Raw genomic sequence first — 12,103 nt, 5'->3', positions numbered from 1 at the left:
ACGTTTCATTAGAGAAGAACCCGTCCAGAAGACCTATACAATTTTTTTCTTTTTGATTTTTTACCTGGATTACTGAGATGCATCAGGACAAACCATCTCTACAGTTTAGAGACTCATCAGACCAGGTCATGGTTTGCCAAGTTCCTATTGTACAATTTTGGTGAGCTGCTCAAATTGTAGCTTCAGTTTTCAGTCCTTAGCAGGCACCAATGGAACTGTCGAAGTGTAGCATATTTTGGACATTTAAAAAACACTTGATCTTCAGAGGGTGATGTGTTTCTAAGAAAATAAAACATTTATCAAGGCGAATCAGCATGTGAATCCTCTGTTAGTCAACAGAAAATAACACATTGATTTATAGGATAGGCAAAGTAATGCACTATTCTAACTCTACAGCTTTTCAATTTTAAAACTAAACCTTCACATATTTGCTTTCTGTAAATCTGTCCGCACAAATGGAGAACACTTCTCATGCAGCACATTCACGTGTGTGTTTAAAATCATTTCAGCGACGGCCCTGAGTGAGGACCTGTATGAAGCGCTCGCTCCTTCCTCCTCTCTGTGCCCACACAGAAAAACAAGGATGTGGCACCGAGGCGACGTGTGTCTGCAGGCGGCACACAGCTTATCTCCCGCGAAAGAGTTTAGGCTGATTCTGTGATGCAGCCGTAGGGAGGCTGACTCTGGTTGGATTAGACTGATCGCAGATCAGCAGACACACCGTGGAATCAGACAAGACTATTACCAAAAGATAGAGAGACTTTGTGTGTGGGTGTGTGTGTGTGTGGAAGTGGGAGCACAAGTGCTTGTCTTGTTCTCACTCTTTCTGAAATGATGTGTGGTGGTGGTGTGTGTGTGCGCGCATAGACAACAGATGGGCAATAGAGGAATCAGTAAATTAATCCGCAACACATTGCAGAGCTCTAATTACTGATTAACAACCACTGGACTGCTCTCTCTGTCTTCTCCCATGCTACACACACACATACTTCCACACACACACAAACACACACAATTTGAACTGGAACTATAAAGAAAATGAGTCAGAACTGGATGCAGGGAGTTCAATAAAAAATACAATGTGATAAAGAGAGACAATGTGGTGAGTTGAGAATAGACAAGAGAATGGATGTGGAGCTGCAGAGGGAATGAAGTCTGTTGTTTTTTCATCAGGTTACTCATGGTTTCTAATCCAGTTGCAGACACACACACTGAGGTAGTGCACTCTAGATTCAACAACTTCTTTTATTTTATTTTATTTTATTTAACCTTTATTTCAACAGGCAAAACATTAAGAACAGTTTCTTATTTACAATGTTGGCCTGAGACGGCAAAAACATTTAAAACACTTAAAACACTTAAAGCGATCTGCGATTAGTTGTAACATTAAACTTTATTTGATAACCATAAATTTTAACTGTAAAATAAAGACTGTAAAAAATACTATAGGATGTTTAGTTTGGTAATTTTTTAAAAATATATTTTAACACGGACAGAGCCATTTTATTTACACGCAAAGCATTCTGGGTAAATGATGACATGGATAGGTCCTCGGTGCGAGGCTGCTAGCGAGCTATATCCACCCTGAAGGTTAATCTTGGACAATATCTGATGATCTTTTATATGAAACCAGAGAGCGTTGACAGAGAGGAGAAGGTAGAAATGACTCAGCCTGGAACTGAAAATATGGATGGAGGACAACAGAGCTGCTTCATGGAAGAAGAACCTCAGCTTAGCCTGTTAGCTTTAGCCTTAGCCCCGATGCTATCACCATATATATGTATTAGCTCAGCGCTACACATTCTCCTCTCATCACTGAGGTCCTCCATCCACATGACCGAGAGGGGAACACAAAAATGACTCGGTCTGCAACTGAAAATATGGATGGAGGACCTCAGTTTAGCTTGTTTGTCACGCTAGCACTGAGCTAATACACATAAAGCAATCTAGCATCAGCGCTAGTGCAAAGGCTAACAGGCTAAGCTGAGGTTCTTCTTCCATGAAGCAGCTCTAATCAGCACACATAAGTAGGTCCATCCAGAGGACCTACTTTTTTTGATATTGTCCAAAATTAACCTTCAGGGTGGATATAGCTCGCTAGCAGCCTCGCACCGAGGACCTATCCACGTCATCATTTACCCAGAATGCTTTGCATGTAAATAAAATGGCTCCATCCGTGTAATATATTTTTCAACTTTTAGTTTAAAAATTATAAAAACTAAACAGTCTACAGTATTTTTACAGTCTTTATTTTACAGTTAAAATAAATGTTTATCAAATAAAGTCTAATGTTACAACTAATCGGGAATCCCTTTAAAAACAATCCTCAAATTAGTTTGAATGTTAATGAAAAAGGCATACAGGATGACAGAGCGATCATTCCAGTGTTCTGCTTTAGGAGAACTGGGAGTCCTGGATGAACTGGGAACTCATCGCTCATTACTTAGCATAATGAACGGACAGAGAAAAAGGTTAGCGAGAGTGTGAGTGAATGTGTTCCACACTTGATCATGCAATATTACCACTCTAATAGATAAAGTGGAAAAATGCTGAGTTGTCCTTTTCCCACCTTGCTCCTGAACCATCTATCTCAGTAACTGCTCCGGCGTGTGGAAGCTGCTATTTCTGCAGGAAATTACAGCCGAGCTTTAACTTCCCCAAAGATTGACCACATTAGCCTTATCTCCACTGGAAACCACAATGAGTGGGACCATTTCTTCTGATGAACTCAGATGTATATTTTATTGTCCCATTGTGGCTTTTCATTTGTGGAAAATGTAATTATTTTTAAAAAGCACAGTTTTTTTGTGATGATTAAATCCAGTGACCCTATGAGACCACTGGATCCAAGACGCTCACACATCTGACTAGATATGAAATTGTTCATCTTCAAAATGGAAAGTGTATTTCTTTCCTACCCTGCAGCACAAATAAAACTCAGGGATTTACCTACTTTAAAGGTTATAACCCTAATGAATGCTGAACAATTGGCTCATTTCAACAAGAGAGGAATTTAGAGGGAATTTAGTTGGAACGTAAAGTGAGATGGGCTTAGTTTTTAACAGAAATATAGTCACATTTAGTTTTCACATTATTGTAAAGTTCTTATCTGTCTGAAAGCAATAAATAATCTTCTGATTTTTCCAAGGTCTTCAAAGTACAATATATAAAATAATGACGAATGAATAACACATCAGACTTTACACTTTTTAATGTGTTTTTTACAGAACTTAATTAAAATGTAGATATTGTTAGAATCGTCAATTGAAAGCACAGATTATGCTCAGGAAACTGATTCAGATTTTTTTATATTTGCAAAAATGTAAAATTCATCACATCACTGCACTGCAAAAAAATAATAATAAAAGACTAGACTGCTGGTATTCTGTTTCAAAAGAATTATAATTATTTTAACTGGACAACCTGGTTTCTAAAGATGAAAAAAATAACATCAAAGACAAAACTTTTTAATTTATGTGAATGTGAGATTCAAGGGGGCACTGCCTGAAATCTTGCTCAGGGCACCACACTAGCTAGGGCCAGCCCTGGTTTAAGTTCAGGAAGCAACAGGTGCTGTCCGTCAGTTTCTGGAGACAATTTCTAAAAAACTTGTGAAGGTCCCGTCAGCTGTCTTTGTTGATGGTTGAGCTGAACAGGTTGTAGAGGTTGTAGCTCAGCAGCCACCTGATGGAGAACACCTGGACCTGGAAAACCAGGAAAAGCTCCTGAACTCTGTGCAGAGTTCTCCTTTTGCCATCCAGATCCAGAACTTCCTGGTTGTGATTGGTTTGCACCAGCTTCCAACATGTTCATTGGTTCTCTTTAGATCTTACTGACTTCTGCTGTCAGTATTTGAAGATTATGAATTTTAAAGGAGCACCATTCAAGTGAACAGCAGCAGGGAAAGAGTTTGTGATGCTGGTTTAATAAAAACGCCATCCAGGGTTGTGTTACCTTTTTCCAATAACTCCGGCTCAAAAAGACACAGATCATCCCCACATCCTGCTGCCGAAACAGATGAGATTAACAGCTGCTGAGAACCAATATCACTAATGACCCTTCTACACCACTGACACACACACACACACACTGACACACAGCAGACTTGGCGAGCAGTCGATGCAGCATGTGTGCTTCAGCACATGTATAATACAGCAGAGCTGCATGCGTCTGTCAGATGTGGGTCGCTGTGTTTGTGTGATCTGTGTCAAACGATGATCATTTTAATCATCATCTGTCCGACCTCCGCCACAGCTGCTCCAGAACATCCAGAGGAGACGGGCTGCAGACTCAACCCGTTAATTCTGGGAAAACATTAATACAGACGCCAGTTGATATTTGCAGGGGGACTGAAAACAGGGACTTTATTTCAAAGAAAAGCTGCCTCTGGGACTCACACATAGAAATGAATTCACAAATCAATGAAAAGCACTGAATCAGGGGAGAATGAGAGAAAGCTTCCAGTAGCTGACCATCAATAAAGAGGACGTAAGTGCTTCTTAAATGGATTTCAAGGATGTTGCTGTTGCTCAGTGCTTTTCACTGCATTATGCTGTAATTAGGCTTTGAAAGGCAGATAAGAACAAAACTGAGACGATCGATCGGATGATGTGCAGCTCGAAGCCTGAAAAAGTGTCAAAGAAAAAATAACGTGTATTCATAATGGACTTGTCATTATTTAATAAATAAATTAAAATCATGCAAACAGAAACATACAGGTTGAATAACTTCAGAACACAATATTAAAGGGGTCACTTCATGCAAAAATAAAAAATTTTTAGCCATTAAATACATTTTGTTGTGTACTCAGAGACACTAGGAAGAAGAAAATTTATATTTAGTCTCTCCTGATGCTGAAAAAACATCTTTAGGTCCGATTTTTCAACCTGTTCCGTTCTCTCTGTTATATTTTCTGAACTATTACATCAAATTATTCTTGTTGGATTTAAAGAGGCAGGCTTTAAATTAGCTGATCTGAGACACACCCCAGAAAAGGGGCGGGGCTTATGGAGTTACAGTAAGGAGGAGTTCAGACCAAAGCATTGCAGTTCCACTGTACATAGACCCAACTGAAGGGTTTAAATGTGAAAAAGAAGGATTTAAAACTGGGATATGTCCACTTAAATTAGCTGTATGTCCAGTAATTACTTTGAATCTCTTCTGTGGTTCATGAGATATTTTACTAACAGGCAGAATTGAACACAGACACAAGCAGTTATGTGATCACCCACTTTGATGGTAGTAGGTGATAAAAATACAGCTTTGTAGCTACAGTAAAAGTGCATGGAAAATGGAGAAAAATACATTATCAAAGAGTGCTTTTAAGGGGTCTGACTTTTAAAAAGCTAAATAAAAGACCACTAACTCCTAAAATTTCAGTTTATGACAGCAGAAAGTTACATGGTCAAATCCTTCTGTTTAAAGGTTACTTTAAAGCCACAACCACAGCTAAAAACAGCTCAAACATCAAGTCTTATAAACACTGACAATCTGCAGAGGAAAACTAAAATCAACAATAAACAATTATAAATAAACTTGAAACGATCAGATCTAAAAAGTGGCCAAACTTATATTAAAACTGAGCTTTTCAGTTTAATATTTTTTTTTCTTTTGCTGCTCAGATTTTGCTGCAGTCTTCTGACGTTTCTGATAAATGCCCTGATCCAGCTCAAGCAACTGGTTTGAAAGGACACATTAATAAAGTCCTGAAACCAACATTTCATCTAACTGTCAAAGTTTTAAGGAAAAATGAGAGACCGCAGGAAATTATAACCCTGACTAATGACTTTCAGGGGAGATAAGGAGGAGTCAAAACTGCACTTTATAAACTGGATCCTTATTGGCAGTAAATCAACAGAAATGAATACAAACAGTTGTGTTTCTGTTTGTGGTGTTCCTATAACGAGGCGTCAGTCACATCTGCTGACCCAAAACTCAGAGATTAAAAATGACCTGGGCTTGTTCGTGTGTTTAATTATCATAATGCTCCCTTTCTGCTGCTGCTCAACCAGTGATACTCTGTTAATATTTAATGATTTCTGTTTGTTTAACCTTGTTGGGAAGCAGGGCAGAAATTATTTTTTGTTGTGGCGGGCGAGCCAGAGGCAGCGCTCAGACAATGTGTATATTTTTTCAGGAAAATCTAAGATTTACTGTAAACAAAAACTGTTCTGACTCGCCTGTTTGTAACAAATATCACTGATGAAAAGATCAATTCTGGAAGTGAACTCTTCTGGCAGCTGCACCGTGGCGTTGGTTACAGCCAGAGAAGGGGGTGCAAGGGAGGAGAGGAAATTACTGAAGCTAATGGAGATGTGGACTGGTGGGCTCAGATAAAGCAGAGTCCTGCCAAGGATGGATTTGCAGATGAGTCGGTGTGATGAATGAGGGAGAACAGCACTGATAGACTTGCAGCGCTGTCCATAACTCCTTAATATTTATGACAGTGCCAGCTAACCGAAGTGGATTCATTATAAACGTGTGGGCCAAGCTGAGTGCTCGCAGGCCCACCTGCATGCTCCACCAGGTCCAGCTGAATATATTCCCCTCAAATCAGCAGCTTCTTCATTACTGTGAGAATTAGGTGGACTGTTTTAGAATGGCCTCCAGCAATTAGACGGAGACACAAACCAAGGAACAACTTTGTGTTTGAGGATATGAACTCATATTCAGCAGACAGCAACAGGAAGTTCTATTCAATCCCAAGCCAAAATGTTTCTCCAACTTTAGGCACTTTATATTACCTAACCTTTTCTAAGTTAATCTACTGCCTAAAAATATTCATGAATTGTTTACAGAAAGAGGAGGGTATAATCTAAGGGGAGATATGAAAAAAAAAACAATGAAAATGATATCGACCTGTGGACTGACAGTATGGCTCAAAAAATATACAAGCATGAATATATTCAAAAAAGGTGCAAAAAATATTTGTAAATAATTATAGTAGATATATCATATATGATGGATATACATAAATAGTAAAATGTAAAGATAGTGGATGATTTAGATAAATATAATATAAAATGATTTTAGATCAGATGCAGTTTATGTTTATTGACAAGACTAAGCCTGTATTGTTTAAACCTTTGATATATTGTAACATTTATTATGATATAAATATGTATTATAGAATGATAGTATGCAGGGGTGAGGATTTAAAAAAGTGTAAACTTCTCAGAATCAGTTTTATTATTATTTATTACCATGTCAGTGAACAGGATTCACAGACTAGGAATTTGCTTTGGTGTAAAGGTGCAAATAAGTATAAAATATGAGAAATATTGAAAATACTGTACAAAGGAGAAAAGAAAAAAATTAAATATAGAAAACATATGCACAAAAATTCAATACGCCTTTGTGAACACGTCGTAGCTAAAATGATTGATGTTCTAAAGAAACAGATTTCTGTCCAAAGTTGGGTAATTTTCGTCGGATCACAAGGATCAGAGACCAGGGGCGGAGCCAGAGGGGTGGCCAGGTAGTAAGTGCTATCTCTGGCACCTGATTGGCCACCCTAAGTGCCACACCCAAATAACTGACAAGCAGGTCATCTTGGGTTTTGTATTTGCATTCAGGTGTTACAGACTGTTCTCTGATCCTACTGAGCTGTGTACATTTTTAGCTGTTTAAAAATGGCTGAATTATAGCTCCTTGTAAAATTAGCATTTGAGGTTAGCATTTATACAGCCCACTGCCTGAAACTCCTCAGACTGAAGTGTCTTTTTGTTAGAGAAGAAACCATCCATATAACTTTTTTTATTTTTCTACCTGGATTATTGAGATGCATCAGGACATTGGTCGTTATCTTAAATTGGGATTAGCATTAGTAATTAGCATGTGATCATCCCTACCTACTCAACAATCGATTTCAACTCAGGAAGTTTAAAATGGCTGAATTATAGGTTTTAAAGTTAGCTGTGGCAGCAATCTTAATTTTAAAATCCAGAGTGTTTTTCTTTATTTGTATGTGCCCACCCTAATAAACACCTTGGCCACCCCTTGCAAAAAGTCTAGCTCCGCCCCTGATTGAGACCAACAGGCTTTGATTTATTGACTTGTTTGATTGTTGATCAACTCTGAACTCTGGAAGCTTTTTTCAAACAGATCCATGTACATCAGTCCAGTGGAGTTCAGCTGAAACACACTTTTAAAAATATGAGTCTGTTTAAAAAAAATAGAAAAAGAAAAGAAAAAAGATGACCACATTAGCCCCATCCTGACCTGCTTTTACATTTCCTCCAATTTCAAGCTACTCCAGCTGACTTATTGCTCAGAATTGCACCATCTGAAGTCTGCTGGAGCTCACAATGCAACACTCATACATATTCAGAAAATGTACACAAAAGTTGCTCTACTGAACAGCTGTTTACGTGTAGATCCGGCTGATGGTTTAAACACAATTTATTCAAGAAAAAGTGTATCATTCTTATTAAATGAGAACTGTTCTAGTCTGAGTTTGTGTTATTGTAAATGAACAATTATCTCTATACTGATTTTTATTTCATTCTTGTTACTTTTTATTAGGGCTGTGTATTGGCAAAAATTTGGCGACACGATACATATCATGACAGAGGGGTCACGATACGATATACCCCGAAATATTGCGATACTGTAAGCAAGGCAATATATTGCGATATATTGCGATTTTTTTGTCCAAAAATTCTATTAAATAAAAACCTCTTACTGAAAAAAAAGAAAAGCTAATGTTTACTTACAATGCTAATGCTACCCTTACTCTCTGGCACTCAAGAGGTAGAGGAGCCAAATGGCTGGCTCACTGCTGCCAACTAGTGGTCAGAGGCTGAACTACAACATAAAAACGAACGGCTGGCAGGAAAGTTGACATTTTAAACCTTAATAAAAAATCAATACAGGGCTTTAGAATATCGATACAGTATCGGGAAATGAAATATCGCGATATTTCAGTGTATCGATATTTTCTTACACCTCTACTTTTTATCAGAGTAACTTGTATCATGTTGAAGGGATCATTAATCTCACTTCACTTCAAATTCTTTTTCAGAGTATCCAAGTGTTTTTTTTTCAATGTTTAAACTTTGATTTGTTTTTAAAGGAGATTACAGTCATGTAAGACTGTGATTACATGATTACACATATATGGAATACCAGAGGTGGGACCAAGTAAGTCTCAAGTCGTTATCCTCAAGTCAGAGTCAAGTCTCAAGTCAAGACAAGCAACTGTCAAGTCCCAAGTCTGAAACTTGTAATTTCAAGTCCCTTTGAGTAAAAAACAACACCAAATCAATGTTGCAGATATATGTGAAATGTAAATAACAGACCGTGTATTTAGCTTATATCATGACGAAATGTGCAGATGAACTTACAAAGTATTTAAAAAGATTTTAAAAATTGCACCCTTTATACTGAATAGTTTAAATAAACTTAGCTGCAAAAATAGTTTTCTGTTAAACTATAATTTTCCATTTTTTTAAATGTAGTTAATCTGATTTGCAGTGCTGCAGCTCACGCACACATACGAGTGTGGGAAAAAAAGACAACTGGTCCACCTTTATTAATACGCTGTAAGAAAATTTGCATTCAATAAACTGAAGTCGATATTAAAAACACCACTGTTAAATAAAATGATTTGTAGAAGGAATCAAACCATACAACACCAGAATTCTGGATCTGAGTGAGGTTTATTGTCACCAGAGCTGACAGGAAACCAACACTGGCAAAAAAAAAAAACAGGAAGTTCATCAATTTATACATGGTTCTTCAATGTCTGCGTTCGCCCCCTACTGACCTACGGCTGAATCATTCAGACAAAATTCTCAGCTAATGTCATCACAACGGTTGACTATGTGTTGTTATATAATTCGGACATGTAATTAATCTATATCAATCAAAACATAATAGATTAAACACTGTCAACAGGAAAACCTAAAAGTATAGTGTTGTGCTTTTAACATCAGTACTAACCTCTGATAACTATAAATTTCTTCACCGGAATGACTGAAATTATTAACAGCGCCCACTTTATAGAAAAGTGTTTTAAACTTTGGATTTTGGGTAAAATATCAAGTCGGTAAACAGGGTCAAGTCCAATTCAAGCCCCAAATCATTGTATAAAAGTCCAAGTCAAGTCACAAGTCTCTGAACAGCTTTTCAAGTCAAATCCAGAGTCAGGATATTAATGACTCAAGTCTCCACTCAAAAAAACTCAGTTTGGCTCCTAAAAAATGATCTATGTTTCATTTATAGACGAGAAAAGAGAGGGGACCTCCAGAGGAAAGATCAAGAATATGTTGCTATATTAAAAGAACGGCGTCTAATCTCCCATAGATGGGAAGTTAACGCATCTAGTAGTAGTAGTAGTAGTAGTAGTAGTAGTAGTAGTAGTAGTAGTAGTAGTAGTAGTTCATTCCATTTGTAATACAAAATTAACAAAGATAAAAAAACATACAATCAAAAGAAATGAAAGGCAGCAGAAGAAGAAATCTTAAAATATCTGCCACTTTTTTATACTCAAAATATGTTCAAAAGAAAAGTAAAATACAATAAAAACTCAAAACAACTTAAAACCCTTAAAAATGAATTAAAAACAAAAATTAAGACACCAACTCAAACAACAATAAGCATGAATTCACTTATAATTCTCCATATTTCTTCAGAATACTATTTTTTAACATTCTCTTCAATATATACAAGGATCTGGCATTTTTAACCTCATCTTCTATGCTGTTCCATAATCTTATTCCCTGGATTAAAGTGGATCACTCCTTCAGGCTCGTACGAACCCAGGGTTTCACAAACATTTCAATTCCTTTAAGATAATAACTCTCTCTTTTAACAAAATTTACCTGAGTGTTGGAAGGTAACACACCTTAATGAGCTCTGTACATTAACAGTGAAATATTATGATCAACCAAATCATTGAATTTTAATAATCTCAAGTCATGAAACCATATATTCGATGGATGGCTGTAATTTTTTCTGGTAATAACTCTTATAGCTCTTTTCTGTAAAATGAAAATTGGATTTGTGATAGTTTTACAAGCTTTACCCCAGACTTCAATACAGTAAATTAAATGAGGAACAATTATAGCGTTATGCAACATAAACAGTGATTTATCATTGAACAGTTCTCTTACTTTGTGCAGGACTCCAACTGATTTTGCCATTTTTGTTCTTAAACCATTTATATGATGTTTCCATGTCAGTTTTTCATTAATAATGACAACTAGAAACTTCACTTCACTGACTCTACAGATCTCTGCATCATCAATTTTAAATGAAACATCTATAGTTCTCTTATTGTTACAGAAAATCATAAAATTTGTCTTGTCCAATTTCAATGACAATTTATTTAGTTGAAACCAACTTTATATTTTCACAAATTCTGTCTGTACCTTCTCCAATCAACAGATGTAGTGCATTGAGAAGAGCTCTGTCGTGGCATCTCAAATTTCTCAAGTTAAAGAAAGTAAAGCGTATCCCTGAGCCAGTGAAAGAAAGATACAAGCGGAGACATTTGAACAACCAAAGAAAACAGTGACAATCAGAAGGTGAAGATGGAGAAACTTATTATTGGTGTAAAAGCAAACACAGAGGCAGTAAAGTGAATTAGCTAAATCTAATCAGCTAAACCTTTTTAGCTGTTTTTCATTTGAGCAATATTGCCCTTCTGGCAATAATAGTCATAAAACCAGAGAGTTTCCCTGAGATTAGTTAAAGGGGCCAGTCCAGGAAGGGCCCAAACAGGGGACTCAAGGGGTTAAAATGGGCCTCTGTCTTTTTAAGAACCTCCTACCATTTCAGACACTTCCACTTCAGCGCGTCTTCACAACAATGCTTTGGTGGAGGGGTGCTCTTCAGGCGGGTGCTTGGCTGGGGACTGAGCTGCAGGGAGGAGCTTTGTACAAATAGGCGGAGCTTTGTACCAGCAAGTGTTTAGGCAGCGCAACAGGAGATTCAAGGATTTCTTATACATGCATGAATGAGACAAAGCAACACTTTTTAACTAGAACCAGAAAAGTAAAATCTTTTATTATTTTTATTTTTTGGGGGGGCGTTAAGTTTTTTCCAAGCTGTGCCAGAAGGCGTCTGATTTACTCAGAAGATATTCGAGCTGAAACAAAGC

The 12,103-nt window shown here is 37.1% G+C and overlaps 1 long non-coding RNA gene across 1 annotated transcript in view; it reads left to right on the top strand.

The window, feature by feature from the left end:
• LOC106522652 (uncharacterized) overlaps window positions 1-12,103 on the top strand; it is a 36,560-nt gene that overhangs the window by 18,926 nt on the left and 5,531 nt on the right. Inside the window, exon 3 of the long non-coding RNA XR_001310809.1 lies at window positions 11,389-11,528. This is a non-coding gene — a long non-coding RNA (uncharacterized LOC106522652). The remainder of the gene's footprint in view (window positions 1-11,388; window positions 11,529-12,103) is intronic.

This window comes from Austrofundulus limnaeus, unplaced genomic scaffold (genome assembly GCF_001266775.1).
Source record: "Austrofundulus limnaeus strain Quisiro unplaced genomic scaffold, Austrofundulus_limnaeus-1.0 Scaffold133, whole genome shotgun sequence".
Lineage (NCBI taxonomy): Eukaryota > Metazoa > Chordata > Actinopteri > Cyprinodontiformes > Rivulidae > Austrofundulus > Austrofundulus limnaeus.
Note: the sequence above shows the minus strand (reverse complement) of the source record. Positions and strands in the feature narration are given on the sequence as shown.